The following is a 13,057-nucleotide window of genomic DNA, read 5'->3' on the forward strand; positions in this document are numbered from 1 at the left end:
GAACTCAGAAATCCACCTGCCTCTGCCTCCCAAGTGCTGGGATAAAAGGCGTGTGCCACCATCACCCAGCATAATGGCTGCTTTTTCAATGATTACAGTTTTGTATGTCCTCATTGGGAGAGGTGAGAATAAGACAGACTTGGATAAAGAAGAGACTGATAAATTAGATAATGGATTAGAGATCATAAAACTGAGGTTAAGAGAATCTTTAAATCAAAATGAGAATCCCTCAAAGTAATCAAACCTGGAACTGACAATGACATAAAAAAAAAATAGTTCCAGACAAAAAATTCCCACAAGTGGTTGAGAAATTAGAATGGCAGCTCATAGAGATGTAGTATATTGAATTAAGAATCCAGATTCTGTTTACTGATGCTAACTTAAAGCAATGCCACACAATGGATTGTGCTTTTAGTTTTATAGAGTTGGGAGTATTGAAATGTGTTGATACAGTATACACTTGATACATGTTTGAAATTCTAATGGACTTTTTCCTTTAGTTCTGAAGGGGATGATTCTGAGATTGCACATTTATTAGACATGATGCCCATCTTGGAGGTGCCTTTACAGATTAAAACTGAGGCTCAGAAATATATGTCCATTAAAATACAACAATTTTATAGACATTATGGCAGTAGCCTATACTGGATATAGCTTACAGTCCCACAGATCAAGCCACTATAAAAAGACTTAACAGAAAATGCTCGTTGAACAGAAGGGCCATGTGATATCTCCAAAAGATGGTTCAAAGTGTGTGTTGTTGATTTAAATTTTTTTTTTAAAAGTCAATGAGACAAATAGGACAACTGCTAAGATACACTGGATATTAAAAAAATTACTGCTGAATTAGATCAGTCTATAAAAGTCTTCATTCAAATTGGAAGAAAGGATATATGTTATGTTAGGTTGGAGATTTTATATTTATTCTAGCATAAAACGAAAAGTTCTATCTTTCATACAAATTATTGAAGATAAGATTTGACTGAGGAAGATCCCTTGAAGATCTAGACAAAATGAGGGAGATGGGCAAGATCAACAAGATAGATAATATATGTATTATCTATAATATATATTATAGATAATATATGTATTGATCCTGCCACTTGAGAACAGGTCTTGAGACTGTCTGAGACATTAAAAAAAGAGTCATTGCATAGCCAATAAATCTTGTTGACTGCAAAATCCTCAAGACTTTTCATATCATTCTTTTAAATGGTATCAATAAAATTGATATTACAATCTGATATAATTCAAACTAACTTGTAAAGAAAGACAGATGTCTTGCATCTGTTCAAATAAAGAGCAGAGAATCATCCTTAATTGATTGGTGTACACTGCACATTCTACACAAATATGAATTTATAGAACTATGTATTACATGTAAGGTTTTGAAAGTGTAGAATGGAAGACTAGGAGGGCAGCCCATGATGCTGAGATGACCTGCTGTCCCTGCTCCCTGCTTGATCTTCTCTCAACTGCACTGAAGCTGTTGCCTCTAAAGATTTGCTTCTGGGCCATTTTCAGAACAGATGTCTCACTTGGTTCATCCTTTCAGACTGTTCCAATTAGGACTGCATTTTTGCCTGCACTTTCTCAGCACACAGAGACTAGAAAACAAATGTTGCAGCTTCCTTTCTTAAGACTAACCATGCTGGATAGTGGTAGCTTACACCTTTAATTCAGCACTTGGCAAGCAGAGACAGGCAGATTTCTGAGTTCAAGGCCAGCCTGGTCTACAGAGTAAGTTCTAGAACAGCCAGGACTACACAGAAAAACTCTGTCTCAACAACAACAACAACAACAACAACAACAACAACAACAACCAAAAACAAAAAACAAAAAAAACAAAAAAAACAAAAACAGAACAAGACAAACAAACAAAACCAACCAACCAACCAATCAAAAACCAAGAAAAATACTAACAATTTTTCAACTTTCTTGGACCCATCAAAAGGGAATTGTTCACCTTAAATCAGCAGGAAACCATGGAAAGAAGACCATCTTCCAAGCCCCTAAGTTAGGATAGAGGTTTTTTTTTCTTGTCATTTGATGAATTATAGATCTATTGCCATTTCAAGGGATGATTATAAATAATTCTGCTTTTGGATAGGGAGGAAACAAAATAGGAAGCTTAGACTCAGAGGTTTCTATTTTTCTTTGTTTCCTAGGTAAAGGAAAGAGGTTGAAATAAAAGGGGTATATAGAATTAGTATATGAAATTAGACAAGTAGGGTAGATTATTAGAACCTACTCTTTTTGTTTTGTTTTGTTTTGTTTTGTTTTGTTTTGTTTTGTTTTTTCAAGACAGGGTTTCTCTGTGTAGCCCTGGCTGTCTTGGAACTCACTTTGTAGACCAGGTTGGCCTCGAACTCAGAAATCCACCTGCCTCTGCCTCCCAAGTGCTGGGATTAAAGGTGTGTGCCACCACGCCAGGTTTTCAGAACCTACGCTTAAAACAAAAGCATTATATAGTCATAAAATTACATTGCTACAGAATTTTGTTAATTGGTACATAATTTTGTATATTAGTACAGGTTTAAGGTTTTCATGGTATAAATTTTTGTATATTGAGACAAAATTTGTTAATTTGTTACAACACATTTCAATTCTTAGATAGGCAATGTGCCTATGTAACTCATTTAAAAGTACAGATTTAATCCTATTCCTTTTAATAGCTGCTATTAAAACTGTTTAGTATAATTAGTAATGAAGGTTAACATTCAGTCAATAAAACTCATGGTCTTGTCAGGCAATAATCTGTATTATCACAGAATAATACATCCTGGGTTGCATACACAGAAATACACATCCTGGGTTGATGATAGTAGCAGGGACAGTCACCATTTGCTTGTTCACATATTCTATATATAAAAAGATGGTCTTCAAAAGTGCCAGAGATTCATAGAATATGACATTTAAAATCATTTTATTGTTACAATATATTTTGACTATGAGACAGATTTTTCTCCTGACAGCACCCCCATTCTATTTCAAAGAAAATAATGATCATCACTAACCACTTTGCTTCAATTGTGACAAGCTAGCCACTGAGCAAAGAATGCCCCGACTTTATCTGCAGATTGCTGTAAAAAAGTAAAATAAAATAAAAAAAAATAAAATAAAATAAAATAAAATAAAATAAAATAGACACAGGATAGTTAACTGCTAAGATCTGCCAATACCAGGTAATCTAGTTCTTCCTAATTTCTGCTTCACTTAAGGCCTGTCAGATGTTCTGGACCAGAAGGCTGAAGATGGACACTCCAACATTATAAGGAATATTGGTCACTGTCCAGGCAGTAAGTTATCTTTATCATTTGTATGATTTTTGGAAGCTGTGTCCCTATGCTTCCCACATACTCAAATAATATGTATTTCTTCTCAAATCTCTGATAGGGTTGACTAGACTAAATAAATATACATCACAATTAAACTTAAGTTATTTAGTATTTAGGAAGATGTTCTAGGTCTACAAAAATGTTTCTAGAATGGTATACAGGTTAAGATAATAAGTGATTTTGATACAAAACTCGGGACTCACCAAGATAGGATAGAAGATAGAATACTTTATCTCTATTGCCAATATAAATGGACTGAATATTGTAAATGTATATCATACCTTATACTTTTCATAATTGTTTCACAGTTTTTATATTTGAAAGAAAAAGAGCCTTTTTATTGAGGTAAAAAGGAGAACTGTAGAGAGAATATCTTGTGAATTGAAAGGCTGCATCACTTGTCAATGATTTTGGAAGGAAATAGACATAGGATATCTGAGAGGGGAAAGAATTCCAAGAGAAAGGAGGCAGGAGAGTCTCTGAAAAGAGGAGACAAGGTGGACAAATGATACCTAAGTACAGGTAACCAGCTATTTGGCAGAATGTATGTTAAAATGATTGGGTTATTTTAGTTATGATGTAGTCAGAACAGAACCTAGCTATATGGCAAAGGCATTTGTAAATATATTTTGAGTCTGAGTCTTATTTCTGGGAACATGGTGCTGGGAAGAAGAACCAGCTCTAACTGCAACACATAGACAAAAGGAATAAAAGGAATATTAGGATGAGAGCCATAGATTATGGAAAACAAATCACTTAACAAACATGTATATACTACCTTATAACAAACCTTTAGCATAATTACAAGAAATGAAGAGCTTTATCTCACTTATTTTGAGAAAGTTCTCTCAGCACTAGAAAAAATTAGCTTTCAGTACTTAGAGTAAATTTTGGAAACTCTGTGCCCTTTTTCCTTTTATAAAAATGTTTACAAAATCAGTTTCAAAGGATAAAAAGACTAATGACAGATTCAAGTCCATGAATTGTTGATATTTCTTTTGTTCTGTAAGGAATAGCTAGAATAGCTAGAATACCAGTGTTTTGGAGGCAAATATGAAATAAATTATTATATTTATGCCATTTGCTATCTAGGCAATGCATGCCTAGATATCTAGAAGTTGCATTTGCTCTTTCCTATATCCTCGAAGCTTGTAACTTTAGAGCATATCAGCATAGGTATATTTGATATCTCCTGTATTTTAGTATAGCTGTCAGTTCTTGATCAGGTTTAACTGATTTTTTGTGTTATTATGGGACATCCCTCTTTCCAAACCTGATACCTTTTGGTAGAATAAAACCATGTGATCTGTTCATATCTTACTGTTTAGAATTTGATGGCCGAACAAGAACTTTCTCTTGTAACTCATGATCCATAATTTGCAGTTTTGGATTAATAGACAACTATTATTCCATATTCAATGTTCTCTGTAATGCCTTGTATGCCTTTTTCTATGTCCTTAGGTGTTTCTTTAATGTTTGTAATGGCCATTCTTCTAACTGAAGTGCACTGGTTAGACTGATGTACAATACAAAAGCAAATCTCTGCATCTATCAGAATTTCTCTGTGAGCTTTCTTCTCAGCTGTAATCTAAGATGTAGATTCATCTTCGTGTACAAACAGCCCCACCCATCCAATTCAGAAGCTGTGTTAGATCCAAGTGCCTTCAACTGTAAACTGGGGTTGACTCTCTTTTTATCATGTTTAACCTCTCTTCATCAAAGCAGGTCTAGGTTTTTTGAAAAAAATTACAACATATTTTTATTCTGCCATTTGTGATTTGGGGGAAAATAGTTGTTGAGGACCTCCACAAGGCTCAGGGTTGATGGGAGGTAGGGAGTGATCTATGGGAAGTGAAGAATGAAACTTGGTGGCACCAATTTCACAGAAACTGGATCAAAACTTGCAGAATTTGTCTTCATGGTTAAAGTCTATTGTATATTTAAACATAGTAAAGTTTCAGGAAAGCATTTATATTTCATAGCAAAGGAGCAAAGCAACTGTGATCTTTACAAAAAGGATAAGTTTTATTGTCTGATTCACAGGGTTTAGGGCAAGGCTTAATGAGACTACACTCTTCTCTGTTGTAATATGCATAGGAATAGATTCTGTTGGTGGAGGATGCAAAGTTCTTGAGGGTGAGTTCTATTCACACACACACACACAAAGTCCAAGATTAAGGCTTGAACAATTCTCAGGACTTTAGGGAATTCAGTTGAAGGCTGAAGATCCTTCTATTACAAAGGATCACTAAGTTGTTTGACCAGTTTCAGTCCCATAGTCCAGGTAAACGTGTAGAGCAGGCATTCACATTTTTCCACTGAAGAAAATGGACAGTAGTGATTGACAAACCTGGTCTCTCCAGTGGTTAATTTGTTTCCTACAGGTAGTGATTTTTGTGTGTTTAGTAATGACAGGGTAAAAAATAAATCCAGCACCTTTTATAAAGGGAAGAGATTATTAATTTAATAATTTAAAACTTGTTATTAAATTTAAACATATTATGCAAATTAAGCATGATTGTTATCTGATACGATTTTTTCATGGTTATCTGAAATTTTTGTTCTGAAATTTTCTGCATCATGTAACTTTTTAACTTTTTAAGAGAGCAGTCTAATTTTTTACCCATTGGCAAAAACATAAAATATGTAACTTTGTGCTGTCACAATTTCTCTAAAACTAAATGTTAAAATTTAAATTTATATACTTCTCATATCTCATACGTGATCTTAAACTTTGAAATCACTTCAGTTGATTCATTTAAATAGCATATTACAGATTCTGTTTTTTCTTTATGTCATATAAGTTTTTACCTTTTAAATATTACATTATTTACATTAATGTGTGTTTTACAGTGTGATTACTCTAGAGTTCAGATATTAAGTTTGTAGTCACCTTAAGGGCTATAACAAATCAAGTAACTGAGTTAACTATGGAAAGTGAAGCAAAGCATCCACTCAGATGTTCCTTTTAGTTTACCATATTTCTGATTTTTACATAATAATAAGTAATTAAAGCAGACTTTCTATTTCTACAGAAGGGATAAAGCAGAAGGATAGAGAGAATTATAGAACATTAGGCCATATAATTTCTTTTGATTTCATAACATACATGTATACTACATCTAAGTTATTTTGAGAAACAAGTTATGTTGCTGTCATCAGTAGAGTCATCAAATGAGATTCAACACATTTTAGAAATGTTTATTTTATCAATAAAATTTTCTAAGCCAGCTGGTAATAATAATTCTTGCAAACTATTTAAATGTGTGTTGTACTGTAGACAGTAAAAATATGAATGTTGATGTGATATGTAGGTATAGATATATAGATATATAGATATACAGATATATATTATACCATTAACAATTTTATTACTGTTTTCTCAAGGATACCAAGGCTAACTCAAGATGTTAAAAAATTGCAGTAAACTAAGATCTGAGATCATAGTGTCTATCCTATGTTATTTCACTTTCAATTAATGTCCAAATGTACACTGATGTGGGTTTCATAGCTTTTCTGTATCTCTAGTTGAACAATCATTTACCTATATATGATAAGAAGAGTTTATATTATAATTGCAATGTCAAATAATTTCAATATTGTAATTTGTTTCCATTTTGTTACTCAAACTGTTGAAGTTGTCCACACTTTATTCACAAGTATTCTTTCCTGTCCATCACAAAGAACTGGGCAAAGAGAACAGACATCCAATTAACCACTCTCCTGACACATATTTCTCTCCAGAAAGATATTTCATCTCTGAGATGCACTAAAGCCTGACTCTCCATGACATTTTGCTATCAAACTCTCAGACAGATTGCATTACAGACATTAATTTCTCTGCTACTCTCTTGAAATAGTATTTATAAAAGTCTAATAATATTGCACATGCTATGACGAGACCTAGACATATTATAATATACTTGTGCTTTTCAGTCTACCTATCCTATCTTATCCATCAGAATATGTGATAAACATACTTATAGATATAATGTTAGTAGTCTCACATTGCAGGAAGAAAAGGAAGTATATAAAGGCAATTGAAAGTGTTTTCAGAATTTTCCAGTTGAAATATTTATCTGGCACCTAGTGTTCAGTGTGTTGTTCATGAATAATTTGTATAGTAATTTGAATGAGAGCAATTCCCATTGGTACATATCTTTGAACTTGATCCTAGTTAGTAGAACTGTTTAGGAAGGGCTAAGAGCTATGACCTTGTTGGAGGAGGTGTACTACTGAGGGTGGACTTTGATATTTTTAAAAGTCTATGCATATATATATATATATATATATATATATATATATATATATATAATAAGTTTTCAGCTACTGCTCTAATACCTTGCCTGACTGTCTGATATCAGGTCTTCTACCATAAGAGTTATGGACTCTCTGCCCTTTGGAACCATGGACCTCAAATTAAATGGTACTTTTAGAGGTTGTCTTCATCATGATATTTTCTCACAGTAATAGAAATGTTGCTAAAACAATTGGGTATAGGAATATTTTAACAGTTTGCTTATCACTTCACAGTAGCCATGAAATATCTTTCCATTTTATTTCTGTTTTATTGTTAGTTAGTACTATTGTGTGCTGTCTTCTTTTTTTAATGTCCTTCAAGACCCACTTTGTATTTCTCTTGAAACTCCTATGTATTATGTCTAGCAAAATTATTCAGCAGAGACCTATAGTAGGGATTGCCTGCTCTTCAGCAACTCAGAAACACATATTGCATAGACATTGGGTTGCTGGTAAACAGACATCTCCACTGCCTGCTCCCAGGGACCCAGAGACAGCACAAAACATAACTAGCTGTCAAGATGGGACAGTTTCCCACTGTTGCCAGGAGTCATGTACCCTCCCCCTTCTAAAATGTCAATCTTTTCTCTTTTAACTCCCTTTTTCCCTCCACCCTTGGCCAGAGGCAGCCTCAGTTTATTCTCTCCTACATAAGAACTGTTGTAGTTTATGGTATCTGTTACTTAGACCATAACATGGGTGATATACATATTAATGATATGTTAATATTTGCATTCAGTGGCCATATAGGAGAATAATATTGATGAATATAACCATTCCTGCATGTATATTTTCAAACAACATACAGGATAGAGGAAAGAAGCTGGAAAGGATAAAAAGCAGAGTTTTGTGAATTAAAAAAGCAGCTTATAACTGATTGAATAATGCTAAGAAATGCGGGGGCATTCAACTTCATATTTATGAAGGTATTTTTACAAATGAGCTATGACTGGACCATTTGATATAGTGAAAAAAAACACACTTCAAAGTATAACTATATCAAGCATTCATTGAAAAATAATCAGTTTCAAAATATGCAGACTTTTCACAGTAATAGAATAAATCATGGTGTCTGGGGTCATTTGCAAGTGCATATTGAGTAAAAAGCTGGGAAATTCACACCTAAATTTCTATGACTTTATATTAATTGTCATAAAGAACAACCATGAAGGTCCCATGGCACCTATTCCAGTAAAATTATTAGTGAATAAACACTAAGGCTCCAAATGTGAGTACTTCTGAAGGAAGATCTTACCAGAAAGAGCATGATTTCTAAAGATCTTAGGAATGTCCAGGGAATATTCATTAACTTATGCAATAACTCCAAGAGAACTCTCACAGCAGAAAGAAAGAAAATGATTGCATGAGCCAAAATAGCATAAATGTAAGTATTTCACTTGGCCGTCAACAAGAGTACAAATAATCAGCATGGGAGTTTCAGATATGCAAAGAGACAGATCCTAGTGACCCAGAGGTAGAAGATTATAAAAATGTCTTTTGTTATTGATATATAGCATATTAGCTAACAATTTGTGACAAAACTTGAACTTCAGAGCTGGTATAAAATTTCACTTGATAAAGATACTTCATCAAACCCTCATCAAAGAGACTTATTTTTGGAATAGAGAGAGACCACCACAGAAAAATATAACCAATGAAAATGTAGGGTTGAAGAGCTCAATCTCAAAGAATACATCTACAAAAGAACACTAAGACTTAAGGATTATTTAAAGGAAGACAAGGTGGAAATACATGAGAGCCAGAGGATCAGAGAATTTGCTGTGAGATAATTTCTCTTAGGACTGTAAGAAAAAATACCCATAAAGTATCATCAACATGACTGCCCCAATGTGACATGAAAAAGGACAATAATAATAGACATGTTAACACGGCCAGGTGAAAGAACAAGCCAATGAAATACCAGCAACTAAGAAATGGTGAGAGTGGGTTAAATCATCTTCCCTGAGAAAAGCATACTGAGTTATTATGTAATACCAAATGGTCAAATCCTGAAAACCTATATAATAACATTATATAGACTGAAGTGTTAGTAGGAAATAGCAAAGGAAAAAAGTAATGATGAATTTGAAAAATAAAAAGAGTTAAGTATATGGGGGAAGGAATAAGAAGGGGGAAGTGATGGAATTATAATCTTAAATCATAAAAAATAATTTTAATTATATTTTTCATAGTTAGAACATTTTTAAAATTCAAACATATTTTGATCATATTATTGCCCCCTACAACTTCTTCCAGATCTCTCCATGCCTACTCAACTCAGTTTTAAATTCTTTATCAAAACACAAAGAAGAAAAATAAACCTGAACTCCCTTTCAGTTTCACTCTGGACCCTGAGCTAACTCTATTCCACAGCCCTCCATGCCCAAATCCTGCTCAGAGTGACCAGGTCTCCCAGGAATGCTGAGATACCTAAGATCACAGGCTAACAAGCTTATAGGAGGAACAAGCAACAGTCAGAAATAACAAGACCAGCTAACACCACAGATAACTAGATGGTGAGAGACAAGTGCAAAAATATAAGCAACAGAAACCAAGGTTACTTGGCATTATCAGAACACAGTTCTCCCACCACAGCAAGCCCTGGATACCCCAACATACCTGAAAAGCAATATTCTGATTTAACATCACATCTCATGATGATGATAGAGGACTTTTAGAAGGACATAAATAACTTCCTTAGAGAAATACAGAACACAGGTAAACAGAAGTCCTTAAAGAGGAAACACAAAAATCCCTTAAAGAAATATAAGAAAACACAACTAAACAGGCAAAGGAATTGAATGAAACCATCCAGGATCTAAAAATGGAAATAGAAACAATAAAGAAATCATAAAGGTATACCCTGGATATTGAAAACCTAGGAAAGAGATCAAGACTCATAGATGCAAACATCACCAACAGAAAAAAAGAAATAGAGGGGAGAATCCCAGACATAGAAGACACCGTAGAAGACATTGACATAACAGTTAAAAAAAAAAAAATATATATATATATATTATATATATAATTTTATATATATATATATACAAAAAGCTCTGAACTGAAAACATTAAAGAAATCCAGGACACAATGAAAATACTGCACCTAAGAATAATAGGTAATAATAATACGTAAGAGAGTGAAGATCTCCAGCTCAAAGGGCCAGCAAACATCTTCAACAAAGTTATAGAAGAAAACTTCCCTAGCCTTAAGAAAGAGATGCCCATAAAAATACAAGAAGCCTACAGAACACAAAACAGATGAGACCAGAAAAGAAATTTCTCCAGTCACATGATAATTAAAAAAACAAATGCACTGAACAAGTAAAGAATATTGAAAGCAGTAAGGGAAAAAGGTCAAGTAACATAAAGGGAGACCCATCAGAATTACACCAGGGTTCTCAACAGAGACTCTAAAACCGAGATGAGCTTGGGCAGATGTCATACAGACCCTCAGAGAACAAAAATGTGAGCCCAGGCTTCTATACCTAGCAAAACTCTCAATTACCATAGAGGAAGAAACCAAGATATTCCATGACATAACCAAATTTACACAACATCTTTCCACCAATCCAGACCTACAGAGGGTAATAGAAGAAAAACTCCAACATAAGGCTGAAAACTACACCCCCCAAAAAGCAAGAAACTAATCTCACAACAAACCCAAAAGAAGAGAACCACAAAAACATAATTACACCTCTAATAGTGAAAATAACAGGAAACAACAATCATTGGTCCTTAATATCTTGCCACATCAACGGACTCAATTCCCCATTAAAAGACATAGACTAACAGGCTAGATATGTAAACAGGACCCAGCATTTTGCTGCATACAGGAAATATACCTCAGTGACAAAGACTGACACTACTTCATAGTAAAAGGCTGGAAAAAAATTTCCAGGCAAATTTCTGCAAGAAACAAGCTGGAGTAGTGATTCTAATATTCAATAAAAGAGACAAAGGTTATGAAAAAAGATGGGAGAGCACATTACATACTCATCACAGGGAAAATTCACTGAGAGAACTCTCCATTCTGAACATCTATGCCACAAATGCAAGGGTACCCACATTTGTAAAAGAAACATTACTGAAGTTAAAAGCACACATTGAAACTCGCACAATAATATTAGGAGACTTTAACATCCCAATCTCAGAAATGGAAAGATCATGGAAACAGAAAGTAAAGAGAGACACAGTGAAAACAACAGAATTTATTAACCAAATGTACTTAACATAACTACAGAACAATTTATCCTAAAACAAAAGAATATACCTTTTTTTTGACCATATAATTGGACAAAACACAAACCTCAACCAATGCAGGAAGATTGAAATAATCCCATATATCCTATCAGATCACCACAGACTAAGGCTGGTCTTCAATGACAACAAAACAATAGAAAGTCCACATACACATGGAAGCTGAACAACTCCCTACACAATAACTTGGTCAGGGAAGAAATAGAAAGAAATTAAAGACTTCTTTTAAATTTAACTAAAATGAAGGCACAACATACCCAAACTTATGGGACACAAGGAAAGCATTCCTAAGAGGAAAATACATAGCTCTGAGTGCTTCCATAAAGAAATTCGAGAGAGGATACACTAACAGATTAACAGCACATCTGAAAGCTATAGAACAAAAAGGGAATATACCCAAGAGGAGTAGATGGCAAGAAATAATTAAACTCAAGGCTGAAATCAACCAAGTAGAAACAAGAGAATTATACAAAGAATCAACAAAACCAGGAGCTATTTCTTCAAGATAATCAACAAGATAGATAAACCCTTAGCCAGACTAACCAAAGGACACAGAGACATTATCCAAATTAAGAGAATCAGAAATGAAAATACAGGCATAACAACAGAAACTGAAGAAATTTAAAAAAATTATCAGGTCCTACTACAAAAGCCTATACTTAATAAAACTGGGAAGTATAGAAGAAATGGCTGATTCTAGACAGATTCCAGGTACCAAAGTTAAATCAAGAACAAATAAACAATCTGAACTGTTCAACAACTCCTAAGAAAATTGGAGTCATTAAAATTATCCCAACCAAAAAATACCCCAGGACCAGAGGGTTTTAGTGCAGAATTCTATCAGACCTTCAAAGAAGACCTAATACTAATACTTATCAAACTTTTTCATAAAATAGAAACATAAGGAACACTACCCAATACATTCTATGAAGCCACAGTTTTGCTGATATATAATCCACACAAAAACTCAACACAGAAAAAGAACTTGAGGCAAATTTCCCTCATGAGTATTGATACAAAAATACACAATATAAAATTCTCACAAAGGAATTTAAGAACATGTCAAAATTACCATCCACCATGATCAAGTAGGCTTCATCTCAGGCATTCAAGGATGGTTCAATATATGGACATTCATCAACATAATCCACTATATAAACA

The sequence above is a fragment of the Mus pahari genome, chromosome 9 (genome assembly GCF_900095145.1).
Source record: "Mus pahari chromosome 9, PAHARI_EIJ_v1.1, whole genome shotgun sequence".
NCBI classification, from domain to species: domain Eukaryota; kingdom Metazoa; phylum Chordata; class Mammalia; order Rodentia; family Muridae; genus Mus; species Mus pahari.